At 40.5% G+C, this 25,030-nt stretch overlaps 1 protein-coding gene across 1 annotated transcript in view; it reads left to right on the forward strand.

The window, feature by feature from the left end:
• The window catches only part of cbarpb (CACN subunit beta associated regulatory protein b), a 212,108-nt gene that overhangs the window by 69,594 nt on the left and 117,484 nt on the right, over window positions 1–25,030 (forward strand). Inside the window, exon 5 of the mRNA XM_069928184.1 lies at window positions 4,607–4,678. The gene's annotated coding sequence lies outside the window, so the exon portion shown is untranslated. The remainder of the gene's footprint in view (window positions 1–4,606; window positions 4,679–25,030) is intronic.

The following is a 25,030-nucleotide window of genomic DNA, read 5'->3' on the forward strand; positions in this document are numbered from 1 at the left end:
GTAATCTCACTTCTCATTCTTCGAAGTTCATTGGTTGCAGGCAATCCTTATACTGTGCACAGAATTTAACATCTATAAAGTTCACCAGGCTCTGGTGCTAGAAAGGTAAATGGCTACCCCTCAGGAAGGTTCTTGATGGTTTTCGGAGAGAGATGTGTTGTTCCAGTACATCCAAGCTGATGTACTTCCATCAGCCACCTCAGTATCTTGCTGATGAAACTTGCCCCATCAGGGTTCTCCAGGTGATAACCTCTTTCAGGTGACCACAGAGTTCTTTTTTGATCCTCTTGTTCCAAGTGAAACAGCCAGTCCTTTCCTCTTGCATGAACCACAAGGGCTTCAACCAGGCTGTCTTCCAAAAGTTTGCAAGCTTGTCCTGTTCTAGTCCCAGAAACGTCTGCTGGCTGACACTGTCAAGTGATCTCTCTCTCTCTCTCTCTCTCTCTCTCTGAGAAAGCCTGTTAAGCCTGTTTGACTCTCTCTGCTTACAAAACCACATGACCCTCTTACAACAGCAAGTCTCCTGCAGACAATAGTGGAGCCAGCATTCTCTTTCATCGGTTGATTTTGGGTAAACAAGAATCCAATAGTGACTTCTCTTGAGCACTCTTCAAAGCTCTATCATATTTGTTAGCCTGGTTCATTGTGTTCACCATGCTGCATGAACAAGTGGCTGATGGATTGTTCCAATGTCCAGACTGAAAATTGAAAAGAAAACCACAGATGTTAAAAATCTGAAATAAAAGCAAAATATGCTGGAGATGCTCAGCCAATCGGGTCTCGTCTTTGAAAAGGGAAAGTGTAAATCTTTCATGTCAAGCAGCCTTCATCTGACTAAAGGTGTTTGATTTGATCTTTCTATTTCCACAAATGTTGCCTAACTTTGAGTGTTTCCAACATTTTTGTTTTTAGAACACTGTAGCACAGAAACAGGGCCTTTGGCCCTTCTAGTCTGCTGAACTCTTATTCTGTCAAGTTCCACTGACCTGCATATCCATCCCATCCATGTACCTGTCCAAATTATTTTTAAATGCTAAAATTAACCCATCATTCTTCACTTCATCTGGCAGCTTGTTCTACACTCCCACCATGCTCAGTGTGAAGAAGTTCCCCTTAATGTTTCCCCTAAACTTTTCCCTTTTCACCCTTAACCCATGTCCTCTGGTTTGTATCTCACCTACTCTAAGTGGAAAAAGCCTATGTACATTTTCTCTGGTTATCCCCCTCATAATTTTAAATCCCTCTATCAAATCTCCCCTCCTTCTTCTACGCTCCAGGGAATAAAGTCCTAACCTCTCCTTGAAACTCAGTTCCTGAAGTCTGGACAACATCCTAGTAAATCTACAGACAGTTTACTTTTCTGATGTCTGGGCTTGTGTGATCTAATTATTATTTAAATGTACGTGCTTAATGACCAGCATATTCAGCAGTGGTTTTTTTTCAAGAGAATTTGAAACTGATTTCTTTCAAAATAAGAGTGTATTTGGGACCACTGTGAATAGGAAAAGGCTGGAGGCTCATTTGAATGTTAGCACTGAACTGTAATATTATTCCCGTTAAAGATAATTTGGTCACACCATTCCCAGGGAAAAAGAAAACAGTTCTTTTCTATGTTCTGAAAAGATTATTTATTATTGAGTGGTCTTGAAATCATAATGTTCTACAACACGAAGACAGACCCTTTGGCCCAACTTGACAATGCAGACCAAGGTACTGTATATGCTGGTATGAAGGACAATCCTCCAAATTTAAAAATTATGCCTCAAAATTAGGTCATCTTGTCTAAAATCTGAACCTTAACAGCAAAGTCTCAACCCCGCTGCTATCTTTCCCCTCCCCCTCCCCCTCCATATCCTATCCCCATCCTGCTTGCTCTGACTCGTGTCCCAGTCAGGTCACAGGTGCAATCTACCACCTTCCTCGCTTTGACAACCCAATTCGCCTCCAGACGAGTGTCCTGGTCAGGTCCCATGACTCTCCTTTACAAAAATGGTGACAGCGAAAAGTATGTGTATGCATTGAGGGGCATTTCAGGGGAGCAAACTTGCCCATGTCCAATGCAGTTGCAGCACTCCATCGTGGGGTCCCCTCACCCTCTCCGACTGCCATCGACTCTGTACAGACTTTAAACAACCTGTTACAGGAGCTGATGGTGGTTTATTTTAAAATGTGCTAATAAAATTCAAACCTTTACAAGATAATCTGGTATTTAAAATGTTATGCCAGCATCACTCCACTGGTCAGTGGTAAATGCCAGATTTTTTTTTTGGTGGGAGGGGGTCCTATACACTGGCATATATGATGGTCTCAATTGCCTTCAGACAGCATATTTCTTTCTAATGCTTTCCTCCCCATGTACCTTTGTAAACTTCTGAACCTTGCAATTGTTCTTGCTTCGATCACCTCTTGTGGAAGCTCGTTCCATACACCCACCACCATCTGGTCCTTTCTGGTACATTTTTAAATCTTTCTCCTCTTGGCTTAACTCTAGTTTTAGATTCACCTACTCTGAGGTAAAAAGTCATGGATATTTACTTCACCTATGCCAATTCTTGTTTAACTTTTCACTAAATCTGTGTAGATTTTATCTTAAACTGTCACCTTTTTTGCTCCTTTTTTAAAAAATGGGTAGGTCACAGAGGCACAATATATTAGGGAGTTGAAACACAATAACTGGGGTAAACCTCAACAAAGATTTTGAACCAGTAAAGAAAAATAAACTCGTAGGGATTGAGCACAAATTTTGAAGGCATTGTCTATGAATCTAAAGTGAAATTTCAGAAATAATAATTGTATATTTGCGCAAAATCATAGTATTGTGAAAATATAAACAATGCTACCATGGGTTTCAAACTCTACTTGACTGTGATCCAACATAAACATCACTGGGAAGTTGAAAGCTGCAAATGCTCAGAATATTTCAGCAGGTCACGCAGCGTCGGTGGAAAGAGAATCGAAATAAGTGTTCCTGGTTGATGGTCTTTCATTCAAATTGGCACGAGAAAGCATTACAATGGATGTAATAGGAGCTTAATGTTCTCTTTGCTTTGTTAGCTCTCTGGGTGGTGCATTAAACCAGTCATTCTTATAACAACCATATAACAATTACAGTATGGAAACAGGCCATCTCGGCCCCTCTTGTCCGTACCGATCTAAATGATCTCTACCTGCACTTTGCCCATAACTCTTCAATCCATATACCTATCCAACTTTTCCTTAAATGATCGAATTGACTTTACTATGACCACCTCTTCTGGAAGGTCATTTCACTCAGCCACCACTCTCTGAGTGAAGAAGTTCCCTCTCATGTTACTTCTAAGCTTTTGTTCCCTAACTCTTAACTCATGATCTCTTGTTTGAATCTCACCTACCCTCAAGCGAAAGAGACTATTCACATCTACTCTATCGATCCCCCTCATAATTTTAAATACCTCGATCAATTCCCCCCTCGACCTTCTACGCTCCAATGAATAAAGTGGGGTTCCTCTGGAAAATCTCCCCCCAAGGGGAGATTTTTTTTTGTGGACATGCTGCATGGTAACATGCCTTTCCAACGTACAAGCCAGTGCTGCCCAATTACACTCAATTGACCTACAACCCCCATAGGTTTTGAAGGGTGAGAGGAAACTGGAGCACGCAGCCATGGGGAGAACATACAAACTCCTTACAGGCAGTGCTGGATTCGAACCCAAGTCGATGGAGCTGGAACAGCATTGCACTAACAGTACCATCTCTTTGTTTTTAAATAAGTAAAAGTCTGGTTTCCTTTTCACTTAAAAACTCAATTTTAAAATTAAAAAAAAAAAAATTTCCATGTAACATTGGAAAACAAATATTTTTAAAAGATTTGCTTCCTGAAAAAAAAAAATTGGGGATTATGATAGATAACTTCAAGATGAATACAAAGATAATTTCAGATTTTCTGTATCACATAGAAAGTTGGAGAAATGTTAAATTAACTTTTATTTTGAATTTAGCATGTTTAATCATATAATGATTGAACATGGTGCGCTAGTTCAACTGACCTAAAAATGTTTTGCCACTAATTTTTATTTGTAACCATATAACAGTTTATGGCATGGAAACAGGCCATCTTGGCCCTACAAGTTCACGCTGGTTCACTCAAACAACTCCGCTAGCTCTCTCCGCCCATAACCCTCTAACCCCCTCTTATCCATGTCGGAAGATTATTCCATTCAGCCATCACTCTCTGAAGAAGCATACTCTAATGTTGCCCCCTTACCCTCAACTTGTGTCCTCTTGTTTCAACCTCCTCTGCTCTCAGGGGGAAGAATCTACTTGCATCTAGTCTATCTATTCCCTTCATAATTTTAAACACCTCCATCAAATCCCCTCTCAACCATACTCAGCATCTGATGCCTCTTGTGTTAGTGTCCAATAATAGTCAGTCAGCATTGACGGATTCCAGTTGCCGTGATGCCACTTTTCCATGGTCACAATATCCTGGTGAAGCCTCTCACCATGTTCGTTGTTGACTGCACCAGGATGAGCAAAGGAAAAAAGTAAAATTTCAATGACATGTTTGCACTTCATGGTTTGTACCTATATATAAACCATTACCTCAACTTGAACTTGTATTCTCCAGGTTATAACACTCTTCAACAAGCAACGGAGAAGTGAATTGGTAGATTAATGGAGAAGTGACTCTCAAGACAAAGTAAGCTAACTCAGGAGTTTATTTTGGTCTAAAATTGTTCCTGGCCCATGTCACTGGCAATTATTAATCAGGTTGTGAGTTTGCATACTTAGAAATTCTGAGAGATTGGGAGCATTGCTTAAGCAAATTGATGTATATTTAAATTCTGAAAAGGGAAGCAGACCTTTATTGATCGAATTGAGGTCAGAAATCCCCAAGCTGGTTGATATCTTTTTAATGGTATCCAGACAACAGATTCATTTGCTGTTCTGTAACTTATTGAATTAGTCTGTGACAGTTATTTACAAAATTGAAGGAAGTTTTTCAAAAGAATTAGGGATTAAAACCAACTGAAGCAATTGGATCCCAAAGGGAAATTCCAGGATGTTTGCACTGCAGTGAATGTTTCATACAATTTAACATTTTGGAGTTCTGGAAGCTTGTATCAAGCATCAGCAATGTTTGCAATCAAGAATTAGGTACTTGATTCCCATTTAATAGCATATTACATAATCTATCCTCCATTTAATTCATTTTTTATACTTGATATTTTCTGTACCATCAACCCATTTATTTCTGTAATATGCTTGGGGAAGAATATTTTTAAGTACTGTACACAACAGGATGGATAAAGGAATCCTATCATGCAGATGTGAAAATTGATAATTCTCCAAGACATTTAACGTCAATGTGCATTATTTGCTTTATTCCACTGTGCAAATGGATAAACATACCTCCCTTGTATGTAATGCTAAAAAGAAGCACGAACATGTGATCAATGAGTTTGCTGATTGTGGAAATACACACAGCAAATTTCAAGAATCCGGAATGTGACATCGACCAGATAATGTGCCCGTTCTGGTCTGAGGTAAGCAATAACTCTCCTGACCTCTTTCAGATGCGATACAGTATAATGTTGAGAAATGTAAGGTTGTGCATTTTGGTTAAGAAAATAAATGGTTGGATTATTATTTGGATGGGGAGAAAATTCAAATCTCAGAAGTACAAAGGTACTTGGGGGTCCTCGTGCAGGATAACCTGAAAGTTGACCCCCAGATTGGATTGATGGTTTAAAAAAAAAGGCTAATGCTATGTTGGTAGTCGTTTCAAAGGGGATTGTGTATAAGAATAAATAAGTGTTGATGAGACTCTATGGTACACTGGTGAAACCTAATTTGGATACTGCATCCAGCTTTGGGTCCCATAATCTTAGAAAGGATATAGCAAGGTTGGAGAGGAGGAGGTTTACCAGAACGATTCCAGGAATGAGAATGATAACATATGAGGAATGCTTAGTGACTCTTGGACTCTATTCATTAGAATATAGAAGAATGATGGGGGATCTCATAGAAACATTTCGCATAATAAATAGATTGGACAGAGTAAATGTGAATGTTTCCCTTGTTAGGTGATTTCAGGACAAGAGGGTACAGTCGTGAATTAAAAGTAGCAATTTACAACAGAGATGAGAAATTTCTTTAGCCAGAGGGTCGTGGATTTGTGGAATTTGTTGCCACATTCAGCTGTGGAGGCAGGAATATTGGGGGAAATTTAAAGTGGAAATTGATAGGTATCTAATTTGTCAGGGCATCAAGGGACATGGGGACAAGGCTGGAACTTAGAACTAGATGTGAGAACAGTTTAGCTCAGGGAAGTTTCATGGAGTAGCCTGCTTCTGTTCCTTTTTCTTGTGATCTTGTGATATGACCTTCACAGATGAGTTTGAACCCTGAATTAACTTCTCACTGACAAGACAACATCATTGTTAGGTCAGCATTCTCTTAATCCCGCATCCAAGTCGCCCCTTTTACATTTTGGCATTCAATATGCCAGAACCATTTGCAAATCTGTTGAATTTTAGAAAATAATAATGATCCAATCTCTCCAAATCTTCCTCTTTCAGAATTGTGGAATTTACCAGTTTTGAAACTGAATAACTTCTATAGTTATTTACCAAAAGCAATTTTTTTTTCATTATTTAGGAGATTTTTTTGTGTGTGTTTCTTGGGACCATTGCAAAGTATTTGATTAATTCCCCTGCCTTTTCCTTATTGCCCAATATAAATTCTCCAGTTTCTGCCTGTATGGGATCCATTATAAAAACACATCACTGGAGAAACTCAGCAGGTCAAACAGTGAACTTTATATAGCAAAGATAAAGATATATAACCAATAGTTCAGGACTGAGCCCTTCATCAAGGTGTGGAAAAATGTCGCAGGTGCCCAAACAAAATGGTGGGATAGTAGGAGGACCACCATCCCAAAGGCAGGAGATAATAGGTTGATAAGGTAAGGAAGGCACAGCACCAAGCAGAGGGATGGCTCTGTGAATAGAGAAGGAATGGGGTGGTGAGAGAAAGGACAGGAAGGGAGGGAGAGAATGGAGAGTAGGTTAGCAGAAATTGGACTGGAGATGTTGATGTTAATGCCATCCAGATTTACTTCAAGAACGGTGTCTGCAAACTTCTGTGTTTTACTGCTTGTAAGGGATCCATATTGGCTTTGCTTATCTTTTCCATTTTGCACACCTACAGTCTTGTTTTATGTTTCTTGCTAGTTTACTCTATTACTCAGTCTTTTTTTTGGTTAACCTAAAATACTTCCATACCTCCAACTTGCTGCTTTTTCATTTTTCCTCAATTTAATATAGTACAAACTTTAATTTTTTTCTGTAGTCACTGGTTGGACATAAGATTAATGAAGAGAAAGGACTTTTGCGGGGGGGGGGGGGGGGAATTGGTGAAGTATGTAGAACAAATATTTTTACAAGGATAGTCACACTTTAGAAGTATTTGTAAGGTGCTCTGGAGTCAGGTTTAAGGTTCCTTTATTTTTGCTTGTATATTCAGACAAAATTTGTTTCCTTTTGTTTGCCTGTAAAAGCACACAAACCTTCGCCACTAGTCCAGTGGCCCTATAAACCCATGCCATTAGTCCAGTGGCTCTATAAAGGAAACAAACCAGAATCTCTTCAGAGACATTGAATATCTGTGGGTCTTGGCACCTCCTTCGATCCTGCTGCCTCCTGTGTTCCATAATCTCTACAGTTGCATGGCCTTCTATCTGTTCCAGTGGTGAAACTCGGCTCGAGGCATCCAAGTCGCTCTCCTCGGACCCTGATTCTGAAACTCTGGCCTAATTAGCAAGGTGTCAAACCTGGGATATCTCGTGACGCCTGCTTGCCATTGGCACCCTCATTGATCCCATTCCCAGAAGCCAGTATCCAGTGGCCTACAGCCTGATGTGAGGCCTTTGGCCATCGTGCCCCTCACTGGTCTGCTACTGTAGTCTCCTCCCCTCTAGGGTCTTCTCCTTCTTGGAGAGACTGGATGCAGACTGGGAAATTGGTTTGCTGAACACCTTTGCTCTGCCTGCATCAGTGACGGGGATCTCCCAGAGGCCAACCATTTCAATTCTCCATTCCACTCCCATAGTCACATGTCTGTGCATGTCTCATAGCCCCATGTACTATCCCATCAAAGCCACCCATAAATTGGAGGATCATAACTTGATTTTCTGTCTGGGCACTCTTCAAACGGATGGCATTAACATAGACTCTCTATTCTCCTTCCCCTTCCCCTTTGTCCTCTTTCCCTCAGCTCTCCACCCCCTTCCCTCTCCATTCACAGAACCATCCCTCCTTCCTCTGTTTGTTGCTCTGCCCTCCCTCCCTTCTCCACCTATTACCTCCGGCCTTTGGGGCCATGCTCCTCCCCCACTATTTTGTCGGTTGCCTGCCATCATTTTTTTTCATATCTCTGAAGGGATCAAGCCTGAAATGTTGGTTATGTATCTTTATAAATTACCCCATTTGACCTGCTGAGTTTCTCCGGCATTGTGTTTTTACTTCAACCATGGTGTCTGCAAACTTTCATGTTTTACTTTTTCCTTCTTGCCTTACCTAGGTGGTGTTCACCTAGTCTGGAGCCTGTGACCCTTGTGTTTTGGGCTGCCAAGCAGGAGTGCTATCACCTTGGGCCACACAAAATTGCTCTGATTATACTTGATGCCTGGAGAAAAGAGAATCTTTTCACTGGAAATTCTCCCATAAAAAGATGTATGATCCACACCGTGCTGAGCCACTCTAAAGTAAAAGAACCCGCATTCAAGATGTCAGCCACAAGGTGCAGGTGAACATTGACTCATTAAAAATAAAATTCTGGGTTATGTCTTCCACATTGCAAATTATTCAGAATATAATCCCAAGGCCCAGATGAACAATCCTGAGAACCAAATTCAAACCCCATCACACTAGCTGTGGAATTTAAATTCAGTTAATAGTCCGGAATTTATAACAACAGCTACTCTTAGCAATGCCCGCTGCAAAAGTTGTTAAATTCTAATAATAAGCCATCTAGTTTAATCTCCTTCAAGAGAAGAAATCTGCCACTCTCAGCTGGCTGAGCCTACATGTGATCTCGGACACATCCCATATGGTTAACTCTTTAAACAAATGCCCTCAGTCAAGGGTAATTAGGAATAACTTAAAAAGCCAGTCTTGCTGGCAACACGATCCACTAGAAAAAATGAAATTAAAAAAAAAGATTTAATTTCCTCCATATATGATCATGGTCAAAGAAGTCCTGCAGAGACAGAAAGCAAAAAAAAAAACCAAGCCATTTTTGCAAAGATCCAAATATAACATTTAACCTGCAAGAAGGACGTGGTTAGAGTAGCAGTTAGCACAGTGCTATTACAGCACCAGGGACTTGGGTTTGAATTTGGTGCTGACTGTAGGGAATTTGCACATTCTGCCTGAGCCTGCTTTGGTTTCCTCCAGGTATTCCAGTTTCCTCCCACCTTTCAAGATGTATAGGGGTTGTAGGTTAATCAGTGTATTTGTGTGGGATGGGTTTGTGGGCCAGAAGGGCCTGTTACTGTGCTATATGTCTAAATTTAAATTCCCCAATATTCTCAAAATAAAACTGTCACCATATTTGTTCTACAAATAGTTTAAACCTAGATTGGGGCATCGCGGTAATGACCAGGCAGTAGGGTCTTGTGAAGATGTATTCTCTGTCCTTGTGCTGCCAATACCACAGCGGTGCACCATTTAGTCCTAGGTCATGGAAGGTGCTGCATGACGACAAGTTGTTTTTTGACTTTTTCCTACTTGAAGGAAATTGTAGATCCATTAATCACCTGAGTTAACACAACTGGCAGCAGGATGACAAGGCATTAAATTTTATAGTGGCAGGATCCTCCATGGAGCAAGAAATCATTCCTCTCACTCACACTGCCATATGTATTCCCTTGATCAATCACATCCCATGCATCAGAACAGAATACCACCTTTCAATGCTCAGCTCATTTGCCACAAGCATCGAACAAATTCATTCCTCATTTTATAGAAGCTGACGTGAAACCTTTATTTTAAAACGGTCTGTGACAGAATTCTATTATCCAGGAAGGTAAATCTTTGGAGAGGTCCTGAGAAATCTAGTTTATTCTTTAAAGTGGTGGCTGTGGCAGATAATGCCCTTCTGCTTTCCCAGTTCATGGGCAGGTTACTCTGTCCCTTGGTGGCCAGAGGATACCCAGTGTCTAAATCCCTATTGCAACTGCAATTTACACTTGGCTGAACCATTTTGATTTTGATCATCAGAACCTGATTGTGGTGGAATCCATAATGGCATTGCCATCTCCTGCCTGGTTATTGGTTATCCACAGTTGTTTTGAGAAAGCTATTTTCTGACAAATTTGACATGAAAGTTACTGATCAATTATCACCCCAGTCTGCTTAAGGCCATAATACATGGGAGCAGAAATAGGCTATTCAGCCCATCGTCTGCCCTGCCATTTAACCATGACTGGATCCATTTTCCTTTGGTGCTCTGGCTAATCAAAAACCTATCAATCTCTGCCTTAAATGCACCCACAACCACATGTGGGAACAAATTCCAGAGATTTACAAACCTCTGGCTAAAGAAATTCCTCTGCATCTCTGTTCTAAGCAGATGCCTTTAAATCCTGAAGTTGTGCTCTCTTATCCTAGACTCTTCCACCATGGGAAATGACCTTTCTACATCTACTCTGTCTATGCCTTTCAAAATATGAAATGTTTCAATATTTCTCCCCCACCGCCTCATTCCAATGAGTACAGGCTAAGATCTGTCAAACACTCCTCATATCCATAAGCCTTTAGTTCCTGGAATCATCCCTGTGAAAACTTCCTCTACAACATTAGCACATCCTTTTTAAAATGAGGAGCTCGTAATACTCCCAAGGGAGGTCTCCCCAATGCCTTGTAAATCCTCAACATCACATCCCTGCTCTGTTACTCTATTCCTCTTGAAATGAATGCCAGCATTGGATTTGCCTTCTTAACCATTGACTCAACCTGCAAGTTTATCTTCAGGCTCTCCTGCACAAGGACTCCCAGGCCCCTTTGTTTCTGGGTATTTTCAATTTTCTCGCTATTTAGAAAATAGTTTGCCCATTTATTTCTTCTACCAAAGTGCATGGCCGTACAATTTCTGACATTGTATTTCATTTGCCATTTTTCTGCCCATTCTCCTAATCTGTCTAAGTCCTTCAGCCTTCTAATTTCCTCAACACCACCTGCTCCTTCACATCATCTGCAAACCTGGCCACATACTCTAATTTTTTTTTCAACAAGTTGATAACTCTCTTGAACTATTTCATTATTTAAGGAGATTCAGATAGACCCAAGCAGTTTTGATGAACAGAAATAGAAAAACAATCCTGCAACAATGTTTTGGAGCTTCATTTTGTTCAACTACAACAAAATTCCTTTGAAATTACTTTGTTCAATGAAGAGTTTTTCCTGATTGCATTGACTTCAGTTCTACAAGGGCTTATTGATGCTGTTGCATTGGCATCCGAAGCAGCCATTCTCATTTACCTCTAAAGTTCAGCCTGTTTTCTATATTTGGGCCAAGGCTGAATGAAGCCTGAGGCTAACCATTCCTGCCAGACCCCAAAATGAGAAGTGGCCTGGAAGTGGTGCTTGACTTCACTGTCAGTCCCTTCCATTGCATGATTGAGAGCCTGTGGATGGAGTGCTAATGGGTTGGATTGGGATTTATTCACCTTTATTTGGAGAATGCCCACAAGAGCAATTTAATCAGGAAGAAAGACTTGTTTTGGTGGTGGGTTAGTTAGTTAGCAGGTTCTGCTGAACAAATTTTCAGCACTTGTACTGGAATGCTGTCAAGTTCCATAGAATATGTTATGCCCAGTGCCCTTGAGTAGAGTGAATTTAATTGGCTGCCTAATACCTTCTGCAACTGAGTCTCAGGAAGATGTAATGTATTATCAACTTGGTACTTCTGCCTCAAGGTGTTGGTAAATCCCTCAGCCATGAATTTTGCCCTTGAGCTTGGCTCCACCAGCATTGAGGATAGGTCAATCTTATCATTAGCTGTTTAATCATTCCATTGCTGTTCATTATTAAATATAGAACAGCAAGAGTTCTTACTGGATTTATTGGTTTCTTGGTTTTGTCAATGAAATGCTGTTTTCGTTGTCTAACACGAAGACGAATATTTATGGAGGGGTAAATGTCCACGTCAGCTGCAGGCTCATTTGTGGCTGACAAGTCCGATGCGGGACAGGCAGACACGGTTGCAGCGGTTACAGGGGAAAATTTGTTGGTTGGGGTTGGGTGTTGGGTTTTTCCTCCTTTGTCTTTTGTCAGTGAGGTGGGCTCTGCGGTCTTCTTCAAAGGAGGTTGCTGCCCGCCAAACTGTGAGGCGCCAAGATGCAAGGTTTGAGGTGATATCAGCCCACTGGCGGTGGTCAATGTGGCAGGCACCAAGAGATTTCTTTAGGCAGTCCTTGTACCTCTTCTTTGGTGCACCTCTGACATGATGGCCAGTGGAGAGCTCGCCATATAACATGATCTTGGGAAGGCGATGGTCCTCCATTCTGGAGACGTGACCTACCCAGCGCAGTTGGATCTTCAACAGCGTGGATTCGATGTGTCGGCCTCTGCCATCTCGAGTACTTCGATGTTAGGGATGAAGTCGCTCCAATGAATGTTAAGGATGGAGCGGAGACAACGCTCGTGGAAGCGTTCTAGGAACCGTATGTGATGCCGGTAGAGGACCCATGATTCGGAGCCGAACAGGAATGTGGGTATGACTGTATATGCTTATCTTTGTGAGGTTTTTCAGTTGGTTGTTTTTCCAGACTCTTTTGTGTCGTCTTCCAAAGGCGCTATTTGCCTCGGCGAGTCTGTTGTCTATCTCATTGTCGATCCTTGCATCCGATGAAATGGTGCAGCTGAGATAGGTAAACTGGTTGACCGTTTTGAGTTTTGTGTGCCCGATGGAGATGTGGGGGGGCTGGTAGTCATGGTGGGGAGCTGGCTGATGGAGGACCTCAGTTTTCTTCAGGCTGACTTCCAGGCCAAACATTTTGGCTACTCTTTGCAGACGATGCCGCTTTAGTTGCCCATTCAGAGCCAGCTCTTCAGCGCTTGACGTCCTGTTTTGCGGAAACTGCCAAAATGTTCTGATACTATTCTTCATAGAAAGAATCAACACCCTGGCTTAGTGATCACAACAGAGTGAGGGGCAGGGCTGTCTATGTTTCTGAGGCTTGTGGTAAAACATAATATTATTCCTGGCCAACAGTGCTCAATGAGCTGTAATTTACGGCTTTGCAAACTTATTGGCATAGGCTTTTATTGCACTTTAACGCTGTTCTGACCTCTATGGATTGGGGTTGATTACATCTTCAGTCACAAATCACACTTCTGCATTATTCTAGTTTTGAAAATCTGCAGCCTGGATTTTCTGGATCCAAAATAGTCTTGGTCAGAGGGTAGTAGTGGGGGATCTTTGGCTGTCATACAGGTACAGGACATGACTTAGATGATAAGTCTGTGGGTTGATTAGTAGAAGATGATGGTTGGTGGAGTTGAATATAGCAAAGTCCTCTCTGGACACGGTCATAAATCAACTGGAAAGTTGGATGGAACAGTGATGGAATTTAATCTCGAGAAATGTGAGCTTGTGTACTTTGGGACATCAAATATTTGGGTGGCATGAGCTGGGAGGGTCTGTTATTGTAGCAGTTTCTCCAATGCTACTTAAACAGGGGTTTAACTTTGTGAGGAGTGCAATATCTGACACAGCAAATTTTGCTGCAATTTATCTCCAGTAATCTGAGTGCTGAGATTTAGAAGATGCTACTTCTTAAACAACATGCATCTTAATTTCCATTGTGCCCTAAATACCCCGAATTATTTGGAATGGATACAGTGAGAGCAATCTGTAACTAGCTTAAGTTCCTATCATTTCAACTGATGTCCCCTGATTGTTTGGTAAAACTGCAAACAGTAAAGCTTGAGTTGGAAGCCTGTACTACTGGCCATAACTTTAGGATTTCTGTTTAGGTTCCGCATTTGCAAACACTAAAGGACTTGCTACTGCAAAAGGTGAATCAGCATGTCATGCTTTCAGTCACCCTGTGTGATTCTGGTTAGCTGAATGCTCATCTGACATTGATTATTCAGCTCTGATGGAAAATGCAGATTGTTGCTTCAACTCAACAATGTCTGGTTCTTCTCTCAATTTAAAAAAAAAAGTTTAGAGACTCAGCATGGTAACAGTCCATTCTGGTCCACGAATCTATGCTGCCCCAAATACACCCATGTGCCCAATTAATCCACTAACCCTTACTGTCTTTGGAATGTGGGAGGAAAGTAGAGCACCTGGAGGAAACCCATGTAGTCACAGGGAGAATGTATAAACTTCTTTTCAGACAGCGGTGGATTTGAACCTGGGTCACGGGTGCTAAAATAGGGTTGTGTGAACCACTGTGCTATCCTTGCCATCCTATGGTTCTCAGCCTTACAAAAAATCTGCAATGTTAACACCTCTCCATGTTTCAGAATGTCTCTGCTTACTGCCTTCATTTTAGTTATCTCTGCATTGCAAGATATTCCAGACTAGGGGAAAAAAAACAACTAATATTGCAAAATACAACACTAAACTCTGGGGTTAGTAAGTAATTGCTGAGGAAAAAAAATAACTGGAATGTATTTTAAAAAGCTGTGTTGAAAGATGTAGTCTTTAAATTTGGTTGAACACAGGTAATGTGCAAAAAAAAATCAATCTGCTGGACGAACATCAACTGATGAAGTGGTTTAACCTGAAATATACCTTCTCCTCCCACTGATGCTGCTCAAACACCTTGTTTCTCCAGTAGGTGGCTTTTCCTCCAGATTTCAGTGTCTGCAGTCTCTTTGCCCCCCCTTGTAACAAGGCTTTGATGTATTTTTACCATTGAGCTCAATGGGAAGATTAAGTTCAGTTTAACAAAAAATATTTATCAGATCAGCTTTGAGCCAGTAGATGCTATAAAGTATCTTGAATGAGGTAGAAATTAATAATCACTCCAGACAGCATTTCTGATCTCCTGAATCGAACATAAGACTGGAAGGATAAGTTGATGTCTTGATATTGAAAAGATACTACTAGTAATACATTGGAGGGACTTGGCAAAATAGAATGGACTACTAATGAACAGAAGAAAACTGGATGAAGATTTAATCTGAAGTAAACCAGAACAAAAAGTGTGTTGATCTCCAGAACATACCTAGTGACTTGAAAATTAAGAATTGCAATGTCAGTAGTGGAGTCAAAAAAGTTTTCTGCTACTGTTCATAAACTCTTTAAAGATGCATTTGGTCATGGTTTTTCTCTTTGCAAGTAACTCTTCTCTGTTCATAGAACATTACAGTAAAGTACAGGCCCTTTGGCCCACAATGGCATGCCACCCTGCAAATACATACCAAAAAACGTAAACCCTCATAATACTCTACTATTTTTTTTTCACCCATGTGTCTGTTCAAGAGTCTCTTAAATACCCCTATTATTCCAGCCTCCACCACCACCCCTGACAATGCTTTCCAGGCACCTTCAAACTTAAAAAAAACCCCACCTTGCCCCTGATATCGCCCCTAAACTTTCCTCCCTTCAGTTTGTACAGATGACCTGTGGTGTTTGCTGTTCCTGCCCTGGGTAAAAGGTGCTGGCTCTCTGCCTTACCTATATCTCTTGAAATCTTGAAAACCTCTTTTAAGTCTCCTCTCATCCTTTTTATTTTTTGCTCCAAAGAGAAAAGCCCAAGCCCTGCTAACCTTGCCTAACAAGACATATTTTCCAATCAATTATTTGCTGAATGGGGAGAAAATTGAAAATTCCCAAATGCAAAGGGAATCCTCATGCAGGATACTTTGAAGGTAAATTTACAGGTTGAGTTGGTGGAGAAGAAGGAAAATGCAATCCTGTTAAATCTTTTCTGCACCCTCTCCTTAGCATTCACATCTTTCCTGTGATAAGGGAAGGTGACCAGAATGATGCTCCTTCAGAAATTGGGACTGACATTGATAATACTATAATCACAGACCCATTAGCGCTTTACCACTATGTCAGCCTCTCTGTTACCCATTGGCCTCTCAAGATTCCAAACTGACCTCTTCATCCTTCATATCGCTAGAAACCTATCTCTGAAACATCACTAGAAAATAAGATTCTACTTTTGACCCCCCCCTCCAGAAAAAAGGAATTGGGTCTAATAAAATCCATTTAGAAAATGCAGATCTGCTTGTGTTGTCTGGTTTCTCTCTCCACAGATGCTGTCTGACTGGTTGAGATTTTCAGCATTTCTGCTTTTATTTCAGATACCAGCATCTGGATTTTTATTTGTTTTCCACAAGGTCCAATAAAATTCAGATACCAATAGTCATTCAGAAGCTCCTAACATTTTCATTGGATGATCTAATGAGCTTGATTCGTGAACACACACGGCACAGTTAGTCCCACGCTGTTACAGTGCCAGAAACCTGGGTTCAAATCCATCACAGTCTGTAAGGAGTTTGTACAGTCTGCATGGGTTTCCTCCGGGTGCTTTGGTTTCCTTCCACTCTTCAAAACTTACAGGGGTTTTTGGTTAACTTGGGTGTAATGCAGGGTTTAAATGGCCGGAATTGGCTTCTACTCTGCTGTAAATAAAAACAAAAATTTTAAAATCAGGGCACCGTAACACATATATTTGTTCACCACCTAACAAGCCTGCTTATAATAATTGGTCTCTCCAACTTGATTAGTAAAAACAAGTGCTGTAACAATTTAAAATGTCAATCTTGCTGGCATCTCTTCCCATCAAAAGCCTTGGAGACACTGAGAAAATTTCAAATCTCTTTCGAAATAGAGGGAGCATTACTAGAATAAAGCTGTCAATCTGGATTATGGACATCAAAATGTACAGCTATAACAAGTGGTGTTCCAATTTCTATTGACAGCTTTATTGCACTGAATGACTGGTATAACTCATTTTGTTCATTCTTTTATTTATGATGAGAAATGTTTGAAGGCAGTATCCTTAAACAGAAACTCACTGGGGGTTTCATGTTATCAAAATATCCAAGAAAAACCTGTTTTCATGATCAAAATCCGGTGCAGTTTTACAACATTACAGATTTAATAGAAACCCAGTCGTTGGCAGAGTAAAAATAAACAAAAAAACTAAATGCCTCAATTCTTAAGAATGTGGAAGCTCAGACGCACACAAATCTGAAAGTTATAGGACATGTTGACAGCGCAAAGACAAAGGTTTTAATGATTTTTTAAAATCAATGACAATTTTTTAAAAATCACTTCCAAGACCTTTTTTTTATATTAAAATTTGTATCAGTAAATCATTGAACATCATGCACACATTATTCACATTAACTGTGATGCCAATCTACACTAATGTCAGCAATAGGCCTGTATCTCTATTCATTTCCTTAAACAAGTTCTGGTAAAGACTAATGTATTCCAGTTGCCGTTGCTTCTACCACCTCTTCTGCAGCCCATTCCAGATATTCAATAGAAAATGATTGGTCATCACAGTTGGTGTAGTGGCTAGTGCAATGTTTTTACAGTGCCAATAACCTTAGTTCGAATTCAGCGCTGTCTGTAAGGACTTTGTACATTCTCCCTGTGAACGTGTGTGTTTTCTCTGGGTGCTCTGGTCTCCTCCCACCTTCCAAAGGTTAATTCGATGTAATTGGCCAGCACAGCTTTCGTGGACAGAAGGGCCTTTTATCTTTATCATTAAAAAGATATCCCCGTGATCTCCTTTAAAATCTCCATCCTGTGCTTCTAGTTCTAGATTACTCTGCCATGGAGAAAAAAACCTCTCACCTTTAGCCTTATGCATTTATAAACCATCATAAGGTTCCAGTTAGAATAATCACAGCCTTTCCAAATTTCTTGTAACTATAGCCTTATCTGAGTGACGTGGTCAGTAGAACACTATTACAGAGCCAGCGACGTGGATTTAAATCTGGAGCTGTCTGTGAGGAGTTTATACGCTCTCCCCGTGTCTGCTTGAGTTTCCTCCAGCTGCTCCGGTTTCCTCCCACCCTTCAAAATGTACAAGGTGCAGGTAAATTAATATATTTCTCTTCCTTGACATTTGGTGTTTGGATACAATCAGCAGTGTAGATACAAATCCTTGCCTGGTCTTACCACATAAGCCAGTGTTCCTCAAGCGATGACTTCCAACTCCTCAAGCCTTTCATTCCACCATCTTCTGCCAACTGATTCTAAAGTTGGAGCTTTTGAAAGAATTGGGAGAAAATGACAGAGCTGTTGTAAAATTATTTGGACAGCAGTACAGTGGAGAAATAATTCTAATTCCCTGCCCCCTCCCTTCCAGTTGAGGAATTTAAAGTCAGTTATTTAGTTGAACAACAACAAATTATCCCTAGGAAATTTTGTGTAATATTACACTGGGTTTATTACATGATAATAAAAGAATAATGAATAATAGATTATTGTGTAATACATACTGTATACTCATGTTATAGTCGACCCTCCCTTTTTTTGGCTCAAAACTAGCGAGTTTTCCATATGATCCATGTAAAAGTCTGACCCCCTATTTTTGGCCCCTACTGGAGTTCCCGACGCCCCAACTGCGGACCCTCGCCTTGGATGCCCACCCACTAAACTGACATGACATGATCAGGAAGCTTTCAATGCCCGAGACCCTTCAGGCCCTCAGCACCCTTTTGAATCCTAGTTCTGACACCTGGTTCCCATGAGAACCTCCAACTGACTTTGTCCCTTGTGGCAAGTAAGGTTTGGATCATGGGTTTTAAATAAGAGTCCTGTTAACAGTGTCCTCAGTGAACTTTACTAGTTTGGACAGCTCCACAAGTGTAGAATTGATGGTTAAAATCTTCCTGATTGATGGAAATATCAATCAGTTCCCTGGGTGAAAAAAAAATCCAAGAAACTAATTGCTGATGGACTGACATGGATTTGGAATTTAAGTGGAAAATTCCTAAATGCAAAAAACTCCAGAAATCTGAGTCGAAGCCAGAAGAACCTTTGAATGAAATCCACAGGATATAATTCAAATGCTGAAGATCCAGCTGCGCTGGATGGGTCACGTCTCCAGAATGGAGGACCATCGCCTTCCCAAGATCGTGTTATATGGCGAGCTCTCCACTGGCCACCGTGACAGAGGTGCACCAAAGAAAAGGTACAAGGACTGCCTAAAGAAATCTCTTGGTGCCTGCCACATTGACCACCGCCAGTGGGCTGATATCGCCTCAAACCGTGCATCTTGGCGCCTCACAGTTTGGCGGGCAGCAACCTCCTTTGAAGAAGACCGCAGAGCCTACCTCACTGACAAAAGGCAGAGGAGGAAAAACCCAACACCCAACCCCAACCCACCAATTTTCCCCTGCAACCGCTGCAATCGTGTCTGCCTGTCCCGCATCGGACTTGTCAGCCACAAACGAGCCTGCAGCTGACGTGGACTTTTTACCCCCTCCATAAATCTTCGTCCGCGAAGCCAAGCCAAAGATCTATAAATGCACAACTAAATCCTTTAATATGGTGAATAGTTTTGGAAGTATAGTTGGTTAAATGAAATTTATTTGATTTGTTAGAAAAATAAATCAACACATCCTGAATTAAAGGCGCAGAGACATTCATGAAACTGTGAGTAAAGTTTAGCTTACCTTGTTTGACCATGTAAAATGGGCTCACTGGAGTGGATACAACACATTCAATCTCTTGGAGAAGTTTATGTGCCTCAGATAAAGTTAACAGGATGTTATCATGGTGTGAGATTTTTTGCATAACCCAAGCACATTCAAATACATTTCCTTGCTCTGACTGCTCATGCATCTTCCTCACACCAGTGATTTTGCCACAGCTCATTTATCCTTTTTTTCCCTGCAGTACAGATGTGCCATCTTTCTATGGCACTTGAATTCAAATTTATTGAAACTTGGCACTTGATTGAGCAACTGGTTTGAAGTAAGACCTTTTGGTTTTTAAATGACAAGGTTCTCCTTGATGATGCAATAAAATGACGGTATAGAGTTTAAAAATCCTGTGCTACATAATGATTCCTCCTTCAAGCCAGCCATTCTCAATGTGGGCCCTATAGCCTCCCTGGCGAGAGGGGGCGGGGGGCACAGCACATTTAAGTAAAAGCCTTGTTTTATTTTCCTCATTTAATATTTTTTCTATATTTTTATGTAGTCCGTAGGGGAGAAGGAGGGAAGAAACGAAAACTAACTGCTTCACAGGGAAGGGGGGGGGGGGGCAATAAACTTTGAGCAGAGTCCCAGGGAGGGGCCATAGCCAAAAAAATAGATTGAGAATGGCTGCATTGGACACTCGCGTGTCAAAGGGCAAACCTACAGTAAATGTGCCCATATAATGCAAAAAAACATTGGATATTAAACCAGTTTACTGTGTAATCACTGAAACCTTTTTTTTCATGCTGACTTTATTGTAGCTATTCGAGATGTATCTGTAAAGGCATCACAGAATTCCCAATGAAGGCTTTCAATGTGTTAAAGAGTATCTCACAGGGATATAAGAAAAGCTCGTCAATGAAGCATGTCCCAGTTCATCTATTTCACCTTTGGTTTCCTCACAGCCACATGATGGTGTTATTGACTAAATGTACACATGAATCACTATCAGCTAATGAGACAAAGCAAACTTCATAATTGAGAGTTTGGGGAATCCCAAGTCCCAAGTCACTTTTTTTTCCATTCAAGCATGGCAATATAACCATATGTTATGTCTTAACTTACTCATGTACAGCATTAAAATGTCTAATTGCATGTCTGCATTTCTCTTCAGTCTTGTATTCTTATTAAAACATTAATTCTGATGAGATGTGTCATGAAACTGGATCACTTTCTGATGGAGAAATTAGAATTTGGAATTAGACAACTGGCCTGAAGGGCGTTTCAGTTCAAGCTTGTCACAGTGATAGAGTTCATTTGGCAAGCCATCCAACAAGCTATCTCGTGCGGTATACAGCTCACATAGGGCAGCAGGAAAAACCGTACAGAAGTGCAGATTTACTGTGAGAGATCAGTTAGTATAGAGCAGGGGCTATATAGTTTTTACAATTGTGAGGTTCAATCAGGAAAGAAACTGTCCATGAATCTGATGGTCGTGATCTCCTTGTGTGAGGGGTGGTGAAGAGAAGGTGGGATGACTTTCCTTATAAAATTCTGGATTATCCCATTTATATTATTAAATATATATTAATAGATCTAAAACATAACTTTTAGATGAACGGTTGCTTTTTCTAAGGCAGATGGAACCTATTCCTCCTGAAAAGATGTGACAGGTTCTATATTTAAAAAAAAACAACTTTTCTTCCTGCATATTGGACTTAATTAGAATAATTAAGAAGCCCATAATTAAATATAAAGAGGGTTTCATTAGCGAAAGCAATTCTAAAATGTGAAAGGTAAACTGCAATCTGAAATTCAAATCACAGCTTCTGGGAAGTTTGTTTCTCACCATAATGGAGTCCATATGTTGCTCATAGTAACAAAGTTTTGAGGCATAAAGCATTGTGATGTGCCTGAGAAGGGACTGGATCATACTACTAATGCTTCTTGTTCCCAGTATTTTTACTGAGGAATGTGTGGACTTAATCAGGTTGATTTAAGCATCATTACCAAAGCATTCTATGCCGAATGTGGGATGCATGTAATCTCTGATTTGCTACATACTTTGTTTAGTCGAATCAACCAGCTTGATGAGGCAAGTCCTGGGGTTTAAACAAGGCAGTGAGATAGCAGATTAGAAGGAATTTTACTAGCTTCCTGATTTGAATCAAGAAAGTAGGATATGTATTCTGGTAGAAAGAATACCAATGGGTATTTGGTGGATGATCAAACCTGGTGTGAATGATGTCAAAATAAAACCACATTCTTTGTTCTCATCCCCTCTCCAAAAAGATGGACTCTAGAAATGACAGGTGAGGTGACCCCTAATTTAAGAAAGAACATTGGAGTCCGTTCCAAAAGTAATTCACCAGGCTATTCCTAGAAGAATAGGACCATCCTATTGTAAGATTCTTTGGAATTGGGAAGAATGAGAGGTGATCTCATTGAAACAGAATCAATGTCAAGATGTTTCCACTAGTGGGAAAATCACAATTGAGGGACGCAATTAAAATTGAGATGTGTGCAAACTTCTTGCAAAGATGGTCAATCTTTGCAATTCTCTCTTCTATGGATGGCTGAGGTGCTTAAAGAGGAGCCAGATAAGGGACTCGTGGGCCACGAGAAACAAGAGCAGAAGTGGTGATGAGGCTTGGGGCTAGTGAGTGGTGTGCTGCAGAGGTCGGTGCTGGGCCTGGAACTGTTCACGATATAGATAAACAATCTGGAAAAAGGGACTGAGTGTGGTGTATCTAAGTTTGCTGATGACACCAAAGTGAAAAAAAGCAAATTGTGCAGAGGATACGGAGGCTGCAGAGAGATATAGATAAGTTGTGAATGGGCAAGGATCTGGCGGATGGAGTACAATGTTGGTAGATGTGAGGTTATCCACTTTGGAAGTAAAAATGAAAGGTCAGAATATTATTTAAATCGCAAATATTTGCAGCATGCTGTTGTGCAGACGGCTTTGGAAGTGCTTGTGTGTGAATCACAAAAATTTGGTTTGCAAGTGCAGCAGGTTATCAAGAAAGGAAATGGAACGTTGGTCTTCATGCTAGAGGGATTGAATTTAAGAGCAGGGAAGTTATGCTGCAACTGTATGAGGTATTGGTGAGACTGCATCTGGAACACTGTGTGCAGTTCTGGTCTCCTTACTTGAGGAAGGATGTACTGGCTTTGGAGGCGGTGCAGAGGAGGTTCACCAGGTTGATTCCAGAGATGAGGGGATGACCTATGAAGAGAGATTGAGTCGTCTAGGACTGTTCTCACTGGAATTTAGAAAAATGAGAAGGGAACATATAGAAATCTAAAATTATTAAAGGCATAGATAAGATAGAGGTAGGTAAGTTGTTTCCATTGGTGGTTGAGACCAGAACTATGGGACATAGCCTCAAGGTTCAGGGTAGTAGATTTAGGATGGAGATGAGGAGGAAATGCTTTTCCCAGAGTGGGGTGAATCTGTGGAATTTGCTGACCGTTGAAGCAGTGGAGGTGACCTCAGTAAAAATATTTAAGACAAGGTTGGGAAGATTTTTACATAGTAGGGGGATTAAGTTTTACATAGTAGGGGAATTGAGGGATATGGGGAAAAGGCAGGTTGGTGGAGATGAGCCTGTCATCAGATCACTCATTAATGGTGGAGAAGGCTTAATGGGCCAGACAGTCTACTCCTTCTCCCGTTTCTAATGTTCTTATGGAGCCACAATTGCATTGAATGGCAAGGCAAGCTTTGAGAAGTTGAGTTGCCTTCTGATCCTATTTACTTGTTTTCTTAACTTCTGGGTCTGGGAAATTATTCACCACTTTTCTGTGAATTCAATAAAAATGTAACTTTTGGAAGAAAAGTATGGGTTCTAATGGCAAATGAAGCAGACACATTCTATGGTTGTTTCTCCACCCATGATAATAATTTCATTAAAAAAAAGCAAAAATTTGTGACTTCATAATTTCAATTCAATAATGTTGCAAATGTAATAACTCTTGCACACAACAGATGCCTTGAAATGGCAATAAGACAACAGCATGGGTTTAAAAGCATCATTCCAGAAGTACGTTAGTTAGGACAGCAGTCTTCCTTGAATTTGTGCCATGGGGTCTTACCTATCTGAGAGGGCCAAGCTGATGTTCCTCTGAAAGATAACAAAGCTGTTTTCGGCATTTGCCAAAATTAAGTGTTCCAGCTTCAGAAGTAGGACTCAAATCCACAATCTTCTGACTCTAAGGCAAGAGTGTTACCTGCTGAACTGAAGCTGACACTTATTTTGGAAAAAAAAATTAGGTTGAATCACAGCCAGAAATTTAGAACCAGTTTGTTTCACAAGCACTTGTTATTCTTCCAATTCAGAAGCACGACTATCTCAATCCAAATGATGCTGAGTTAAATTGTTACAGAGCAAAGGTGATGTTTTTTGCATGAATATGTAGAACGGTGTGTGCATAAGTATTAGAGTAAGTTGCCTAATCTCCAACTTTAAATCTTTCAGGCTGCCTCAAAATTATACACAGTAAAGCCCCTGGTATCCAGCACCTATGGGGATTGGTAAATGCCCGATGAGTGAATTTTCCAGTTGCTTGAGGTTGTGTGTTGCATGGATTGACGAACTAATGGCGAGGTGCTGCAATTTTAATCCCGTATTCCCCATACCAGACTGTGATGGAGCCAGTCATCACACTTTCCACCATACCTCTGTAGAATTTGCCAGGGTTTCTGGTGTCACACCAAACCTCTGAAAACTCCTGAGGAAGTAGAGGCGCTGATGTGCATTCTTCATGATGTCATTAGTGTGTTAGGTCCAGGGGAGATCCTCTAGGATAGTAACTCCCAGAAACAAAATTTGACAATTAATGTGAACTGGTGAAGAGATCTAAAATATTTTTGATATTTACAGTCAGAGAAGGAAAACTAATTGATTATTTGTTTTGCCTGTGAACAACTAAGTGTTTCATGTCTATCAGGTGATGGAGCTGTAGGTGAGTTGGGGTTAACAGTAAGATTGCAAATGATCAATATTTGCATCTTTTTGACAGTTGCTTTTCATCTTTGCTAATTTCATAATTTAATAGCTTCAGAAATGCACTCATATTTAAATGTTAAATGCAGCAAAATTTGCATACGTTTATCAGAAAAAAAACATGGTTTTTTTTTAGAAATGAAAGTATTTGATAATGTCAAGGGTCAAAGGCAAATTCAATTCACCAATATGAGACTGCTCGTTTCCCTCCCCTCAATGGGAAATCCTAGAAATAATTCCCATTTGTGTCTCCAGTACATTGACCAATGGTTGTAATCTATTCAGAATTAATGTTCACATTATCCTTCATGGTAGGCTTTTGCTTACCAATACTGGAATAGAAGTCAACAGTAATTTCAATTGTGAAGAAAATCCTAGAATGGAGAGTTAGATACTCCACCCTAA

This window comes from Narcine bancroftii, chromosome 3, assembly GCF_036971445.1.
Source record: "Narcine bancroftii isolate sNarBan1 chromosome 3, sNarBan1.hap1, whole genome shotgun sequence".
NCBI classification, from domain to species: Eukaryota; Metazoa; Chordata; class Chondrichthyes; order Torpediniformes; family Narcinidae; genus Narcine; species Narcine bancroftii.